At 40.6% G+C, this 15,527-nt stretch overlaps 1 pseudogene; it reads left to right on the forward strand.

Moving 5' to 3' along the window:
• The window catches only part of LOC126699234 (TMV resistance protein N-like), a 69,017-nt pseudogene that overhangs the window by 15,853 nt on the left and 37,637 nt on the right, over positions 1-15,527 (forward strand).

Below are 15,527 nucleotides of genomic sequence, written 5' to 3' on the forward strand. Positions count from 1 at the left end.
CACATCAAATTTCATAATTTGTAGACTTGTGCAATTATGAGTGGTCAATGAAAAGTGGTGGGTAGAAAGTGTTCACTTATAATCGCACAAGTTAACAATTATGAAATTTGGGTGCAATTAGGTGTGTCCCTAGAATTTTTCAAATTTGTTTGCTTGGAAGACTGTTTGGACCTGATGGAGTCATGGAAGATTAAAATACTATTACTTTGCAAATTCACCTATTCAAGAATTATTTTATTGGGTTCTCATTTGAAGTGAAAGACCTACCCCCTTTTTTTTTTTTTGAGAAAGACACAGGACTGAACACACACACACATACACACAGAGGGGAGTGGAAACTCGGGTTTAATATCACACAACTCACAACATACAAAAGCCGGTAACTCTTGAATGTTGTGTGAAGGCTTTAAACCCATTGGGAGACACACACTTGGGCGATGTGGGACAAACCCACTTGATATTAAACTCGGGTTCCCACTCCCCTGTGTGTGTATGTGTGTTTAGTCCTATGTCTTTCTCAAAAAAAGCAATCAAGTTGGTTTGTCCCACATCGCCCAAGTGTGTGTCTCCCAATGGGTTTAAAGCCTTCACACAGCATTCAAGAGTTACCGGCTTTTGTATGTTGTGAGTTGTGTGATATTAAACCCGGGTTCCCACTCCCCTATGTGTGTGTGTGTGTTCAGTCCTGTGTCTTTCTCAAAAAAAGACCTGCCCTTTTAATGGTCTAAGTATGAGTTTTTTGGGTTAAAACAATTTTTAATTTGGGTATTTATTTTATTAGTTATGGTCAGTTTTATATGGAGGGGCAAACTTGTAATTTTTGTGGATGAAGGGTATTTTGGTAATTTAGTTGAGTCTAGAATCTTCCAAGGTACTCTAAAAGTATTTTAGGTTTATTTACTTTGGGTCCAAGTTAGTATTAACTAAGTTTTATTTGTAGTCCTAATACTAGTAGAAATCCTAATACTAGTAGAAATCCTATTACTACTAGTATAAGTAAGAGTCTTTATATGTATTGTGCTCAATTTATTCAAAGAATAGAATGAGTTGACTAATAAAATTTTGTGTTTTGAGCAATAGTCACGTTGGCCTTGTTGTTTCTTTCTCCTTCTCTCTTTCTAAGGTTATTGTTCACGAGTACTGTTCACAGCCCCTAATTAGCCCTAACTTTTCTCTTCTTCTTCTTCTTTCTTAACCCTAAACCCACCGCAACTAAATGTAGGCAAATTCCTAATCTATCCTACATTTGGACCACTTTTCCATACTATGTGGAAGGAGAGAGGAGAAAAACAATTTAGTAGTGAAAAGAGAGAAGAGAAATTGATAGAGATAAATAAGAGAGCCATCATTCAAACAGACTATAAATATAGCTTTTGACATGCCACATCAAACATTGTTCACAAGAGAGTCACCTTTAACCATTATCTTCCAAGAAATTGCTCAATTAATCTAGGAAAATTGACTTATCAAATAAATTAGTCTAGGGAAATTGCTTCTAACATGCCACATCAAACCTTGTTCATGAGAAAGTCATCAATAAACACAAGGCCATCAACGCTAGGCAATTATTATAAGAGCAGCGGTATATGTAATTAAGATTTTCAAGGAATTTTTCTTTAACTTTTAAAGGACATATATAGTTGAATCCTATATGAGAAAGATTAACTACACCTAAATCTATTGTGCATGTGAGTGCGGATTGATGTTGCATCTAGAGTTCCTCCAATAAATAAAGAACTAAAGAACAATCATTTGCCTCAATAACAATACTGATTAACGTTGATTAAATAATTTATTTTTCTTCATGAGAATAATGTGCGAATAAAACGCTACATAATGTTATGAGTCCAATTTAAGTATTTAAAAATTAAGGGATAAATAATAAATGACTAAGCTTTTTTTATTTTTATTTTTTATACAAGATAGAATTTCTACTCTAACTTAATCTAAGTGTATATGTGTGTGAAACTTTCTTCTGGAGACTTGAATCCCTGCCCTTACTCCATAAGTATTTATACTTGTGGAGTGGCTACTGTACCAAAGGTGCGTGATGGTAAATAATTAAACTTTTTTTTTTTTAATACAAGATAGAATTCTATTATAACATAATCTAAGTGTATATGTGTGTGAAGTTTCCTCTTTGAGACTTGAATCCCGGTCCTTACCTCCTACACCCCACAAGCGTTTATATTTATAGAGTGACCATCGCATCAAGAGGATGCGGTAGTGTAAATAACTAAACTTTAAGTATTTTTTTTTGAGAGAGGACTTTAAGTATGTAAATGATATATATATATATATATATATATATATATATATATTTTAGAATAATGTAAATAGTAATTTAATGGAAAGGAAGACTGCTTTGTTGACTTGACAAACCACACCTTTTACAAATTTTGAAGTAGTGAATTCCCAAAAAAAAAAAAAAAAAAAAAAGCGCACCAACTCCGACAATCTCTTTTGTTAATTTGTTTTCCTTCTCTCTCAAACACTGCAAGTCTGCAATGTCATCATCCTCATGCTAACCTCATCTTTATCTTTATTCTTCTTCCATTTCTTTGCAGCTGAACGCAAACCCAATTCTCAATTTTCAACCTCACTTGCTTTCATCTTCTAAGATTTTCCTGTCAACAGCTTTTCAGTTTACGCACTGAAAATCTATTTCTTGTTTCTTTTTTTCTCTGGTTATCTTAATTTGGTGGTGTTTTACGGGGAAAGTGACTGAAATTTTTGGTCATTGATCCAATTTCTTCCAAATCCTTCTATGTCCACTCAAACAGCTTCCTCCTCCTCCTCCTCCTCCTTCTCTTCTTCTTCTTCTTTGAAATACGATGTGTTCCTTAGTTGTTGCAGAGTTGACACCTGCAAGAATTTTACAGACCATCTCTATATTGCTTTGAGACAAAAGGGTATTATCACCTTCAGGGATGATGATGAGATACTTGAGCAAGGGAAGTATATTTCTTCGCAGCTCTTGAAAGCAATAGAAGAGTCCAAGTATGTAATTATCGTTCTCTCAACAAACTATGCTTTTTCAAGGTGGTGCTTGATTGAACTAGCTAAGATTGTTGAATGCATAGAAGAGACCAAGTCGACAGTTTTGCCCATCTTTTACCATGTTGATCCCTCCGATGTACGAAACTAGATGGGTGCTCTTGCTGAAGCCTTTGAGAAGCATGAAAAAGATCCCAAGATTAACAAAGAGGATGTGCAAGCATGGAAAGCTGCTTTGAAAGAAGTGGGCACTATCTCTGGATGTGATTTACATGATAGGCAACATTTGTCTTTCGCTAGACTACTTTTTGTTCACGTTATTATCAATATGGTAATTTTTCTACACTAAAAGCTTTGTCGACTTTCCCGTGGAAAAACATGACAGATTTTATTTGCTTTTTCTAATCTGATTAACTAGAGAAAATTTATGTTTCTCCCTTGTATGTATATTATGAGGTCCGTTTGGTTGGAAGAGTGAAAAAGTAGGAGAATGGAAAATTAGTGAGAGGATGGAAAAGTGGAAGGATAGAAAAAATTTAGTTTCCCTCAAGTGTGTTTGGTTGGAGGGATGAAAAAGTGGGAGGGTGAAAAACTTTTTTATTTGGTTGGAAAGAAAAAGGAGAGGATGGAAAATGTAGTTTATGTAAATTGATTATTATATTCTTGTTATATAATTAGGGGAAAGTGAGAGGGGTAGGTGAGTGTAATAAAGTGAGGGTATTTGCGTAAAATGCATTTCTCTCCTCATTTTCCTTCCAATTTGAGAGGATAAAAAAAGTGGGCCTAAGAGGGAAAACTTTCTCCCCTATTGTTTGTCACTCTTATTTTCTTTCCTCAACCAAACAGTGGAAAACAACATTTTCCACCCTTCCTGTTTTTACCCCAACCAAACACACCCTCAGAGAATTTTAAGCTTAAGTTTGACTTTGGTTGAAGAGCCTTTGCATTGTATGAGGCATGGTAGTCTATTACTGAATTACTCAATATGGACAAACAAAAAAAGAAAAAAAAAAAAAAAAGACTTCGCAATCCACATTATATATAAATGATTTGTTGAGTCAATGAGGCTTTGCTTCTTATAGTTGGCCTCAATTCAAATGCTTGCCTTCTTTTAGCTTAGAATGTCTAAATACATTTAAAAAAAAAAATCACAAAATGGCTTATTCATGTGTAAACAAATCCCTGGTAGATAAACACATTATAACAAATATGTTATTTTTATATTTTGTGCGTGCACACATGTGCGTCACTCATACATTCCCCCCACCCAAAAAAAACTTTTCTGCCCAATTAATATCTATTATCTCAAAACAGGACTCAAGCTGGGTCCTGATCAGGACAATTGTGTTTAGACATAGACTTTATCAATATGCTTGTAATTTCCAAAGTTCGTAATGTGCAAGGTGTAATCCCATATATACTTCTATTCGTAGTAGATTTCTCATGTGGTCATACCTATATCATTTTCCATTTGGCTTGCCTACCGTTTAAAACCCTCCCATTCTGTCCAATTTTTATTTTGATGGATGACAAACGGCAAATAAATGATATAAAGGTTAGAAAAATGCCATCTCAAACACAATTTATTTCTCACTACATCCTCCTCTTCTTTGCCTTTCTTTCTTGCAATTACCAAATTTTAATTGTGGTAATGATTTAGATCCCAAGTTGTAATTAAGGCTAATTCAAATTTTTAGCTAATCTATCAATTTATAGCCCAATGGTGTACATCATTAGCCAATTAACAATATAGCAATATCAAGCATTGATATTCAATAAAAAATAAAAAATAAAACTCAATCACAAAAAAATAAAGAGCACAATACCACACAATAACACTGCATTTTCATCTAATTATTATTTCTTGTAGAATTTCTTCTTTGAGCAGTTAAAATGTTCTGGGCAAATGAATAGGCCAGAAGCATAAATATTAGTAACTACTATTTTTTGACTTCAAATGGATTCCAACTGCTCTAATCTCCCGCACATTGCGAAATGATTGCCATTCTTTGTTGTCAGATTTAGGACTAACGTCATGAGTGCAGCCTAGAAGTCTGTTCCATTGTAGATCCAGCAGATGAATTGGTTCTTTATTGGGTGGCTTTTCCTCTGTTTTTCTGCACATGGTTCTCACAGACCGTCCGATGTGACAAACAAATCAAACCTCAATTACGATGCTATATTATGCACTTTTTGGATTCCCCTTTTGTTAAATGAATCTAAGTTTATATTTTGAACGTTTATTCTCTTGTATTTATGCTATATATTATACAGTCATCAAAGTTCTTGTTTTGCTACCTTCTTTGCAGGCATGAATCAATAATTATCCAAGAGATCCTTGAAAGGATATCTAGTGAATTGAATCTTATATTTCAAAGTACCATTTCCAAGGAACTTGTTGGAATAGAATCCCGTGTGATGGAAATGTTGGATTTATATTTTGTTGGAGGTTCGGGTGGTGTTCACTTTGTTGGGATTTGCAGGATGGGTGGAATGGGTAAAACAACTCTTGCACTAGAAATTTATGAAAGAATTTCAGGCAGCTTTGAAGCTAGCAGCTTTATAGCTGATGTAAGAGAAAAAACTAAAAATCATCATCTAGTTTCTTTACAACAACAACTTCTTTCTAACATCCTTAAGGGAAGTAAAAAAAATATATCGAATGATTTTGAGGGGATCAATGTTATGGGGAATAGACTACGTAATAAAAAGGTTCTTATTGTTCTTGATGATGTAGATGGAGAAGAACAATTAGAAGCATTAGTTGGGAACCATGATTGGTTTGGTTCAGGGAGTAGAATAATTGTAACAAGTAGAGATAGCCACTTGTTGAGAAGATGTGGTATGGATGATATATATACAGTCAAGGGATTGAATAACAACGATGCTTTGCGGCTTTTTAGTTGGAGAGCTTTCAAGAAACCCTATCCTGAAGAAAATTATGTGGAATTGTCTAAGGACTTGGTGAATTATGCCAATGGCCTTCCTTTGGCTCTTAAAGTTTTAGAATCTTTGTTGTTTGAAAAAAGAATAGATGAATGGAAAAGTACCTTATATATTTCTTTTTTCTTTTAGTTCCTTGGCATTTCTTTTCTTAAATAGGGCCTAAGGTTGTCTGATTGTTAATCCAGCAACAAAACTTGCCCCTTAGCTTGATGGACTTGCAAAAGGATTTTGCAGTCAGGTATGTGTGTGGGATGGTAGCCTCTAAATATTTGGTATAATAGTTTTCATCATTAGAAGTTGCTTAGGGCCCAAATTTATCTAGGTCTTTTTAACAAGTACTGAGAATTAATAAATATGATGATGACCCAATGAGTACTGAACATACTCAATTTGAATGCCATGTGATATACCTTTTGGTTTGCCATGCATGTGGCACTCTCTTTTTCATTATTTTTTAGCCTAGCTGGATTATGAATTTTCTTAGTATTTGTTAGGTGTCGTAACTTTCTATAATATTTCACCCTGCTCACCTGCAACAACTTAAAATTACATAGTATTGGTAAAATTCTTCTATACAAATGGGAACTATTAAAGTTCCCAGTTGTCTATTGGTCATGATTACCTAAGTTTCTACCTCCCTCACTTATTAGGAGACTGACATTTACATGCATTGGTTTGATGAGCAATCATTGAGATCACTTTAGAGTTAAATCTTAATCCTATCATGCCTTAGATGGTATACATTCATTGTGTTTCCACATTAAACTCTATATGGATGGTGGGTTTCTGCAACTTTTTGGCTAATTGGAAACCTTCTTGTGGATTTGGCTATATCAGATTAAGCTTCAGAAAATTCTTAGGTATTAATCTGCTAGATAATTATATTTAATCAAGGTAGGTTAAGCAAGTGGACATTCTTTCCAATTAAATTATATGATATTCATGCTGTCCGACTCAAAAAATGCTTGTGGCTCAACATACCCTTAATGGAAGGACACTTGTGGTTCGAGTTACTACCCCAAAGGCAAGTTCTGTTCCTAGCTTAAAAGAATTCTTACTTTACATGTATTACCCACTTGTTGGTACCTCCTGTATTATGTTTCAAATCTTTGGTTTTTCATTTTTATGTTTCCATTGTCTTGTGATATAAATTTCTACAGGGGAAAAAAATGAGACAGTAATTATATGCTTGGTCCTTGTGAGTATTTGGTTGAACTTCAAATAATTGTAAATTATGTTGCTTGGTCCTTGTGACCAAGTGTTAAGACTTATATCTACGTGGATGAAGTGTTGCCTAATGTCTTCACTCTCAGCATGTTGATGTTATATTTATGAGGAGCTCTTGAGTGTCTTTCAAATGTAGTAATTTTGGTGGAACAACCAGAATACCCCATGTTAACTTATAAAATTCACCATCCATTCTCTTGAAGCCGACTCATTGGTTTGGTATCTATCACGACCAATTTGTTACAAAGATCAATTAAGTTGCCTCTTACCAAATAACTTTCTCTTATTGTTTTTTAATATTATTATATACTATGTCAATGACAGTGAGTTTATTCAAAAGAGAGTATAAAACATAAAATGCTAAAGAAAAAGCTAGCCATGAGTGTTCCTCCATTATTGATACAATAATAAACACAATTTTGAAAGAAAAAAGCAGTACAAAATACCAAAATAGTACCACGACCTATGAAGGCATATAATCCCCATGGAGCATCTTAGCAGTGAGTGCACTGCTCTTGGCCAGAAAACTCACCTGCCCTTTACAATAGATTGGACAAATTATGTCTATGTTTCTATGCTGAAAACTTGTACCAAGTGTTGATCATATACTTTGAAATGTTTCTTTATCTCTTGGGAAAATGGCCTATCGCAACAGAATTTGTAAGTTTTTTATTGCTCAACATTTTGTGGGAGTTTCAAGAAAAACTCCAATTCTAACTTGATAGCCTTTATTGACATCTACACATTCTCTTTGTTAGACCTCCTGTGACTATTCAAAGCTCAGAGCATAGATTGCTATTTTTCCCATGGGAGTATCAGGAAAACTCCAATTTTCACCTACACGTTCTCCTTGAGAGACCTCCTGTGACTATTCAAACCTCAGTGTGTAGATGTCTATTTTCCATTCTTAAACTCAGTCTTGTAGAGTTATTTTCACATGAGGTCTGATTGATGAAGAATTAAATGTCTATGAAATACTTCAACAAAGCTTGATCTACGAGCACCCTCCATTGTCTGAGTGGAGAATTCTCATAGATTTCCCAAATTGAGTAAGAACCATGGAATAAAAGGCTTGAAACTTCTTTTTTATTTATTTATTATATTATAAATAAAAAGGCTCGAAACATTAGTGCCTTTTTTAGTGACAAAATAGTTGATTTGCATTTTTCCATTTCATGTTGCATTGTACAGCTACAACAGTTTGGCTAGGATGATGATAATGTTAATGCACTAATACTTATTTACTCCATGGTGTATGAAGTTGGCTTTTGCCTTGGCATTTTTCTCCCTAGATAATTTTGTAGCTTCGTGGGATGATCTTATTGAAATTGTATTTTGCTATAAGTTCATGAGAAAAAGTTGTCTATTGTTCGCTTGTCTTACAAAACATTTACTCATTGTTTTCAACAGGAAGAAATGGTATCAACTTCTGAGGGTAGAACCCAAGTTTTTGTTGCTAGAAAATACCTTCAACTTTCATAAATGATGCTTTTTGCATGTATGAAAATTTCCCTTGATCACATTCACCACCTCTTGTGGCAAATCAGCAATATCTAGCAAACCTAAATGATTTTAGGGTTGCATGCATTACTAATTAATCCTGTAAGATTGTAAAATAATTAAAATTTCATGGGTTGTTGATGATTGTTGCAATTGCTTTATGAACTATAGTTCACTTACAGATACCTAGATATTTAATGTATATAGTATCCACCTACCTTCAATGGTGATTGCAAATTTTTTCTTTTTATCTTAACATTCCTTTTCTGGTTTTTGATTCTGTGGCCAGGTTAACAGAGTTGAGTGTTTTTGTTGTTTTTGACATTTCATTTTCAAGTTTAATACCTACACTAAATCATCATAATGATCAGTTACTTGTAATCTAATTTGTTAATCTTTTTTTTAAGTTTCTTGATTTATATTTCCCTACATGGAACTGCATTCTCACTTTATTTACATCAAATTGTTGAAATGTGAAGTTGCTTACATGAGGAAGGCTTTTACTTTTTTAACTTTCTAACCACCATTCAACCAACCTTATTCCAATTTGTTTCTAGAGAGTCTATTAGGCATCTCTTCATAACTTCCCCCCATAATATTTTTGACAAACTCCATTTAAAAAATAAAAGGTCTGAACTTCCTATGCAACTTCTGCAGAAAGCACACAGATTATCCCCTTGTACCCCCCACTATAAGAGTTTATCCCAAGTATGTAATTGTTTTTCTTAGCAAGCCAAGTGATGAATCATGTCTAGAAATGGCGGTACAAAACCAGATTAACTTCCGCCAATTAACCTCCGATAACTTTGATGAGGATAAAATTATGATGACAAGGGCGATGGTACAGACCTGACAAGGGCGACGGCGCGGATTTGACAAGGGTGAAGATGCAGGCTTAACAAAGGTGACGAGATGGTTTTGCCGTCAGTTTTCCTTCGAGGCTGACGGTGACCTAAGGTAAAAGAACTCCACATAGGGCCGGACATCCTGAAGATTGACGGGATGAGCGTATACTGACGGGATAACATAAACTGACGGCGTCAGTCTATGGAATGTCTATTCTGCACGTTTACGTATACAATTAACTTACTCCCCACGTTTCATGAAACCTAAGGACTCCTATATGGAAAGAATCCCGTAAAATACGCCCAAGAAGACTCCGATAAGGAAAAGACTTCTACTCCAAGGAAAAGAGGGTCAACCCTCTCTACTATAAAAACCCAAGCACCCTCACAAACCAACGTATGCATAATTTACCCTCTCTAGCACTCTAGAGCAGTGAGAAAAATTCTAACTTGACCTTCGGAGGGTGTTTGGCCGGTACCACACCGGTACCCCCCGCTAGGTTATTCCTTTTCGTTGTGCAGGTGCCATTTGCGATCCTAGGAGGAACATGTGACTCACTGGTGGGCATATTTCCGGCATCATCAGTTGGCGCCGTCTGTGGGAACCGCTTTAACACGTTCTCGCTTTCAAGACAAGAGAGTTACATGGTACTCACTCGCTCAATGGCGACCAACAACGACATTCAAGAAGAAGAAACTCCTACAACTGCGCTTGAAAGACAGGTGAGGACGCTCGCCGCCGCCGTGGAGCGCCTCACAAAGCAAAATCACGACCTAGAAGAGCAACTGAGACAGAAGAATGCAGCTCCCAACAACCAAGGAGCAGAGCAAGAAGGAACCAGCGCTGACAGGAGAAACCAAGAAGGACCCCAGGCCAGCAACGCCCCGAGCAAACCTGACCGACAGAACACGAGCATCCCCTCCCTCGCGGAAACCACTCCGCCACTCGTTCTCGCGGAGATGCAAGCCATGAAGGAACAAATGGAGGTTATGATGAATGCTCTCAAGGGACGAGTATCAAGCGACCTTGACGACCTTGTCAACTGAACGGACTCACCGTTCACCGCCGCCGTCAACTCCTACCCCTTACCAAGTAAGTTCCGCATGCCGCAGATAAACAGTTATGACGGGGTCAAGGACCCACTGGACCACCTGGAGACCTTCAAAACCCTAATGCACCTTCAAGGAGTAGCGGACGCCATCATGTGTAGGGCCTTCCCTACAACGCTGAAGGGCGCAGCAAGAATTTGGTTCAGTCGACTGGCCCCAAACTCCATCAGCACCTTCAAAGAACTCAGCGCTCAGTTTACCGCACACTTTATTGGAGGCCATCGGTACAAGAAGTCTACGGCTTGCTTGATGAGTATGAAGCAGCGAGAAGACGAAACTCTAAGAGCCTACATCTCCCGCTTCAACAAAGAGGCACTCTCAATCGACGAAGCTGACGACAAGATACTCATCGCGGCATTTACAAACGGCTTGAAGAAGGGCAAGTTTTTGTTTTCCCTATACAAAAGTATATGAACGCTGAAGATGCACTGTTAGCTTGGGAAGAGAGGCCTAGGAAAAGAGAATGGCAGGAAGATAATCGGCAGGGCCAAAGCCGAAAGAAGGCAAGAACCGCAGACCGAAGAGACGAAAGACGCCCTAAGCCCCTGGGAGGAAGGTTCACGAGCTTCACCCCGCTAACAGCCCCGATAGATCAAGTCCTTATGCAGATCAAGGACGAGGAGTCGCTGACATTCCCAGGAAAGCTGAAGAGTGACCCCAACAAACGCTCCCGAGATAACTACTGCCGGTTCCACCGTGACCATGGCCACGACACAGCTGATTGCTATGACCTCAAGCAGCAGATTGAAGCCCTTATCAGACAAGGAAAGCTGCAGAGGTTCGTTAGCAAGGAGAGAGCGGATCCCCCCACGCAAGACCAACACCCCCGACGGGATAATGAGCGACCGAGGCCCCCGATTGGGGATATAAGGATGATCGTAGGAGGAATGACCGCCGCCGGGTCATCCAAGAAGGCCCGTAAGACCTATCTTCGGATGATACAAAATGTTCAACTGACGGGAGCCGTGCCGAAGATAACAAGAAGAGAAGGTCCCGTAATCAGATTCTCGGAAGAAGACGCACGACGCCTTCACCATCCACATGACGACGCACTCGTCGTCAGCTTGCGTGTAGAGGATTACAATATGCACCGGGTGCTCGTCGACAATGGCAGTTCAGCATATATCTTATACTACACCGCGTTCCAGCAGATGAGGATCGACAGGGGGCGACTGATCCCAACAAATGCCCCGCTTGTCGGCTTCGGCGGGAGCCGAGTATTCCCACTGGGCGCGATCACCTTATCCGTAATTGTAGGTGATTACCCCCAACAGATAGCCAGGGACGTGACATTCTTGGTTGTTGATTGCTCATCGGCCTACAACTCTATCCTCGGGCGACCCACACTCAACTCATGGAAGGCAGTAACCTCCACCTACCACCTGATGATTAAGTTCCCAACTGACTACGGAGTAGGAGAGCTGCGCGGAAGTCAGATGGCCGCGCGCGAATGTTACATAGCCATGATGGAAATGGAGGATCAGGTTCAGACTTTAAGTATAGAAGAGCACCGGACGGTAATGGAGCCGGTTGAGAAGTTAGAAGAAATACCCCTTGACAGTTCCGATCCTGGCCGAACGACCAAAATTGGAACGCTCGCTAACCCCACAGTCCGTCGGGAGCTCATAACTTTCCTTAGACGCAATCGAGACGTATTTGCATGGGGTCATGAAGATATGCCAGGAATAGATCCTTCAATCATGGTGCACAAGTTGAACGTGTCGCCCGCCTTTTCACCCGTCAGACAAAAGAAGAGGGTGTTTGCCCCCGAGCGAGATCGAGCCATAGCAGAGGAAGTCAGAAAGCTACGGGAAGCAAGCTTCATCAGGGAAGTGTACTATCCCGACTGGTTAGCAAATGTAGTAATGGTGAAGAAAGCGAGCGGGAAATGGCGGATGTGTGTGGACTTCACCGACCTTAACAAAGCCTGCCCCAAGGATAGTTACCCCCTTCCAAGGGTTGATGTCCTAGTAGACTCTACGGCCCGACACCAGTTGCTGAGCTTCATGGACGCTTTCTCGGGATACAACCAAATCCAAATGCACGAAGCCGACCAAGAAAAAACATCATTCGTGACCAGCCAAGGCCTATTCTGTTACAAGGTCATGCCCTTCGGCCTGAAGAACGCGGGCGCAACGTACCAGAGGCTCATGAACAAAATGTTCGCGCAACAGATCGGGAGGAATGTCCAGGTCTATGTGGACGACATGCTAGTCAAAAGCCGAAGGAAGGAAGATCATCTAGAAGATCTCAAAGAAACATTCGACACACTTTGCTCCTACAAAATGAAGCTCAATCCGGGGAAATGCGCTTTTGGAGTAACGGCAGGAAAATTCTTGGGATTCATGGTGTCTCAAAGGGGAATCGAGGCAAACCCGGACAAGATCCGGGCCATTATGGATATGGCACCACCGAGAAGTGTGAAGGAGGTGCAAAGCCTCAATGGAAAGATAGCGGCGTTGAATAGGTTCGTGTCAAGGGTGACGGACAAGTGCTTGCCCTTCTTCCGAACATTGAAGAAATCTTTCGAGTGGACTGACGAATGCCAACAAGCCTTTGAAGGATTGAAGGCTTACCTCTCCTCCCCGCCATTGCTAAGCCCATCGCAGCCAGGAGAAGAACTTTTCCTCTATCTAGCCGTCTCCCCCGCAGCTGTTAGCGCGGCATTGGTCAGAGAAGAAGAGAAGGTGCAAAAACCCGTATACTACGCAAGCCGAGCGCTTCACGGTGCCGAAGAAAGATACCCGCCCATGGAGAAACTTGCCTTCGCGTTAGTTACGACAGCCCGTAAGCTCAAGCCATACTTCCAAGCTCATACTATAAACGTCCTGACTGACAAGCCCTTACGACGGGCAATGAGCAGCCTTGAGGCCGCAGGACGATTGGCGCTATGGGCCATAGAGCTGAGCGAATTTGACATTCAGTACCGCCCGCGAACCGCCATCAAGGGACAGATCGTCGCCGACTTTATAGCTGAGTTCACTCATGGGGAAGACGAGGGGGCAGCAGAGTCCCCTCAATGGAGCATATATACGGACGGATCGTCCAACAGGCAAGCCGCAGGGGCTGGCATCGTGCTACTATCGCCCGAAGGAGACACCATCGAATGTATGGTCCGTCTCGACTTCCCTGCCACCAACAATGAATCGGAGTATGAGGCTCTGATAGCAGGGCTTGACCTTGCCAAAGCAGCAGGAGCCGCGAGAGTAGTCATCTACTGCGATTCACAGGTCATCACTAACCAAATAAACGGAAACTACGATTGCAAGGGCGAAAAGATGAAAAGATACCTTGACGAAGCAAGGACAAGGGTGGGAGACCTAGAAGCCAAAGTCGTCCAGATTCCCCGAGAAGAGAACGAGAGAGCCGACAGTCTCGCGAAGGCCGCTTCAGCTGAACAAATGGTCATCCCTAGTAATGTACTCTCTTTCGTACAGCTTTCCCCGCTAATAACTCTCAGTAACATGCAGGAAGTATGCTCCGACGGCAGCTGGATAGCGCCCTTAGTTTCGTACTTGAAAAATGGGGTCTTACCAGACGAAAAGGAAGCCGCTAGGAAACTTAAAGTCCGGGCGGCGAGGTTCGTCCTGATAAAAGACGTCCTGTATAAGAGAGGTTTCTCCCGACCGTATCTGAGATGCTTGAGTACGGAAGAGGCAGACTACGTCATGAGAGAAGTACATGAAGGAATCTGCGGAAACCACTCAGGGTCCAGATCGCTGGTACACAAGCTTGTGCGAGCGGGTTACTATTGGCCCACCATGCAGAAGGACGCCGAAGCCTACGTCCGGGCTTGTGACAAATGCCAAAGGTTCAGCAATATCATTAGACAACCAACCGAAGAGCTGACCCCGATGATGGCCCCGTGGCCGTTCGCACAATGGGGATTAGATATTATGGGACCGTTCCCTACAGCTATGCGGCAGCTGAAATTCCTGGTAGTAGGCATCGACTATTTCACGAAATGGGTGGAAGCTGAAGCTTTAGCCACGATTACAGAGAAGAACGTTCGGAGCTTCGTCTGGAGATGCATCGTATGCAGGTTTGGCATTCCTAGAGTCTTTGTCTCGGACAACGGGAGACAGTTCGACAACGACCATTTCCGGGATTTTTGCTCACAGTTGGGAATAAAGAACCACTACTCCTTCCCCACCCACCCTCAAGCTAATGGACAGGTCGAAGTCACAAACCGATCCTTGCTCAAGATCATCAAGACTCGGCTCGAGGGGGCAAAGGGTATATGGCCCGAAGAATTGCCAAGTATACTATGGGCGTACAGGACGATGGCAAGAACACCCACAGGAGAGACACCGTTCCGCCTAACGTACGGAACCGAAGCAGTCATCCCGGCCGAAGTTGGACTCGCAAGTTACAGGGTATACAACCACGATGAAAGCAGAAACAATGAGGCTATGCGACTACAGCTTGACCTAGTGGACGAGATCAGGGCAGCAGCAGAACACAGGCTCGCTAGGTACCAGGATCGCATGGCCAAATACTACAACTCTCGGGTCCGACACAGAGACTTCCAAGTCGGAGACCTTGTTCTTAGAAAGGTCATGGGCGCCGCTAGGGACCCTACCCAAGGGAAACTCGGTCCCAACTGGGAAGGTCCTTACCGAGTTTCGTCGTGGCAGAGAAAAGGTACTTACCACCTTGAAACATTGGAGGGACAGAAACTACCACATCCATGGAACACCGAGCACCTACGGAAGTACTACCAATAGGAGCAGCAGCATGAAGACCAACCTCTTTTTTATTTTTCAGCAAATTATAGTTTAACTCCTCAGATTTATCGTTTACTTTAGTTTTTTCGCAACAATACTTTTTTTTAGCCCAAGGGGCAGGATTTGGTTTTAATTACTTTTATTTAAATGCATGGCAATAAGAGGAGTTTTATTC

This window comes from Quercus robur, chromosome 9, assembly GCF_932294415.1.
Source record: "Quercus robur chromosome 9, dhQueRobu3.1, whole genome shotgun sequence".
In the NCBI taxonomy this organism is placed as follows: Eukaryota; Viridiplantae; Streptophyta; class Magnoliopsida; order Fagales; family Fagaceae; genus Quercus; species Quercus robur.